A 2,906-nucleotide genomic window follows, 5' to 3' on the forward strand; every position below is an offset into this window, starting at 1 on the left:
GCTTACCATATTGGAGCATCTATAGCATCAGTCCCTAATGGAAAATCTGCCCCTTCAGGTTTGCACCTGTCTAATCGTAACGTGTCATACTAAATTTAATGAAGGCTATAAATGTAGTTATGAAATGACAAGAATTAAGGGGGATACAAGCATGGTTAACGACAGCATAATGATGGGTAAACTTCAGTTGTGAAAACTTCTAGTACACAAATGTCCTGCTTTCTTGAGACAACAAATGGAAACAAAACAAAACCAAACCTTGTTTTCCAGTGAAAACTAGATAGCTAATGAGAGACTCAAATATTTGAAAAGGAAGGGGTAGGATCTAATTGGGATCTTATTCCTTGTTTACTTATTTTTATCCCATCTTATTTCTTTGCACAAATAAAGTTCATAATTATTGAATAAACATGTAAATGAATTAATGTCCAATTACCAAACAAGCTGTACCAAGTAAGTGGGGAAGCTGATTCTTGTCCACAATGCTTATTTTATCAACCATAAGGAAACGCAAGTAAAACACATGCATGAACAGAAGAAAGGAAAATAGCACAGGAGGTGAAATGGCAAGAAGGATTTTGTAAAATGAGAGAAATTTTCTCTTCTCCTTCTGCTTTTCTTTTGTATGCGCCACACCAAGCACGGAGCCCAACCTAGGGCTTGAACTCACAACCCTAAGATCAAGATGTGAGGTGAGATCAAAAGTTGGATGATTAACCAAGTGAGAGAAAATTTTAAATGAGACCTATGGGCTGCTTTGGCCAATTGCCAAGAACAAATATTTAAGTGTCCATGATACCTTAAAAGCTAATATTTGACAACTGGCTAAATTGAGCAAACCACCGTAAGAAAGCTGTTCGTTTCCCCACTTCTTGTTGATACTAGAAATACTAAGAATGTCACAGTTCATAGTGATGATTCTTTCTCTAAAAGGGACAGCCTACTCGAATGACTTTCAGTTAAGAAATCTCCATGTTCACATAGTTTCGTAGATTAGTGTTCTATGGAGACGTAGCAAACTACTACACATTTAATGACTAATAACACAAATTTATTATCTCATAGTTTCAGCAGACTAGGAATATGGCTGAGGTGTATCTTCTACTTAGTGTCTCAGCAGACTAAATTCAGTGTCATTAAGGCTGCAATTTCATCTGAGGCTCTTCTAGGCACACTCAACTGTTGGCAAACTTCTGTTCCTTGTTGTTTTAGAACTCAGACTCTTGGTTGCTAAAGGCATTCTTGCTACATGACACTCTTCAGAAACAGTTCATATTATAGCTGTTTATTTTCCTCAAAGCCAGCAGGAGAGCCCCTCTCCCTCTAAATATGTCTCTTTTGGACCCTCGTTCAGAGTGCTCACCTGATTAGGTCAGACCCATCCAGGATCACCAGTCACCCTCTTTGTCACTGTTTTGTTTAGGTTTTATTTCACAATCATAAACGTAACTCTGGAATCCAGCTAGACTTACAGGGGAGTAAGGAAAATATGGAAGCCATAGAACTGCAGTGAGAGCACAAAGATTGTAAGATGGTTTGAGCAGATGGGTGAAGGGTCGCTCTCCTGAGCTATAGAAGGAATAGTCTCGTGGTTAAGATAAAACACAAGCCAAATTTATTAGGTTTGTCCACAGTGAGAAGTCACAGTCTTCTTTCTGGTTGTGCCTTTCTGGGACCCAAAGCACTCCATGGCGTCCACAATATTCCTGCCCCCTTCCATCTTGCCCAAGACCACATGCTTGCCATCGCACTCAGTCTTGGCCATGCAGATGGAAACCTGGGAACCATTCATGTTGGGTCCAAGTCTGTCATGGATGAGACATTAGGACCCATAAGCTTCAGGATGAGATTCTCATCATTAAACTTCTCCCCACAGATGGAGTTACTGCCAGTGCCACTGTGGCAGGTGAAGTCACCACCCAGGCACTTATATCCCAAAATAATCCTGTGAAAGCAGGAAACTTTATAACCAAATCCTTTCTCTCCATGGCTCAGAGCACGAAAGTTTTCTTCTGTCTTTGGAATTTTGTCTGCAAACAGCTTGAAGGAGAGTTGGTCCAAGGGCTTGCTGTCCAGGGTGACATTGAAGAACACAGTGGAGCTGACCATGGCTGGGCCCCACAGGTGGCTCCAGGAGGCAGCAACTGCAAGGCCTAATCTCTCTTTTTTTATTATTTTTAACTTAGGAACTTTAATTACATCTGAAAAATCCCTTCCACTTTGTCATGTAATGTAATCCAATCAGGGCAGTGTAGGGGCCATAGTCAGGTTGTCCCAAAATGTACCACAGTCACATACTGATATATTGAATTGAAGCTATTAGGGAAACAGACCCTCTGCGGTCTCCCTGAAAGCAGGAAATACATCTTTCATATGAAAAATACTCACTCTGTACTAAGAAGTAAAAAGACATTTTTGTACCAGAGATGGAAAATTTAAGAGCGGATAAGGTTGTATTTACAACCTGGTTATGTTTTCTACTAATCTGCTCTCTCAGTCCAAATTCCACTTAGAATTCCTTACTCAGTAAAGTTCCCAAACATTTGTTTTCTTTCTCCTGTCAATTCCTCAAAAATGTATTGTTTCTTTGTCTAAAAAGTATAAAAACCACCTGTCTTGGTCATTTCTTAAGTTCTCCATTTCATTATTGTTCTTCCAGGCATATGTAATAGAACTTTGTGGGTTTTTTTTTCTCCTGTTAATCTGTCTCACATCAATTTAACTCTTAAACCAGCTGGAAGACCTTGAAAAGTAGAGGAAGAATTTTTCCTTCCCCTCAAGGAGGGAAGATTATATGAGGTCTGCACACCAGAGAAAAAGGAACCACAGGGGTCATCACAGAATTCTGGCTGTATCCCTTATTATAGTTCTTCTTTCTCTAGTTAATTGTTTTCAAATCAAGTAAT

The 2,906-nt window shown here is 39.6% G+C and overlaps 1 pseudogene; it reads right to left on the reverse strand.

Moving 5' to 3' along the window:
- Positions 1-1,618: 1,618 nt before the first annotated feature.
- On the reverse strand, positions 1,619-2,109 carry LOC116870070 (annotated as a pseudogene).
- Positions 2,110-2,906: the final 797 nt, after the last annotated feature.

Source organism: Lontra canadensis, unplaced genomic scaffold, assembly GCF_010015895.1.
Source record: "Lontra canadensis isolate GAN:19392208 unplaced genomic scaffold, GSC_riverotter_1.0 scaffold21, whole genome shotgun sequence".
Classification (NCBI taxonomy): Eukaryota; Metazoa; Chordata; class Mammalia; order Carnivora; family Mustelidae; genus Lontra; species Lontra canadensis.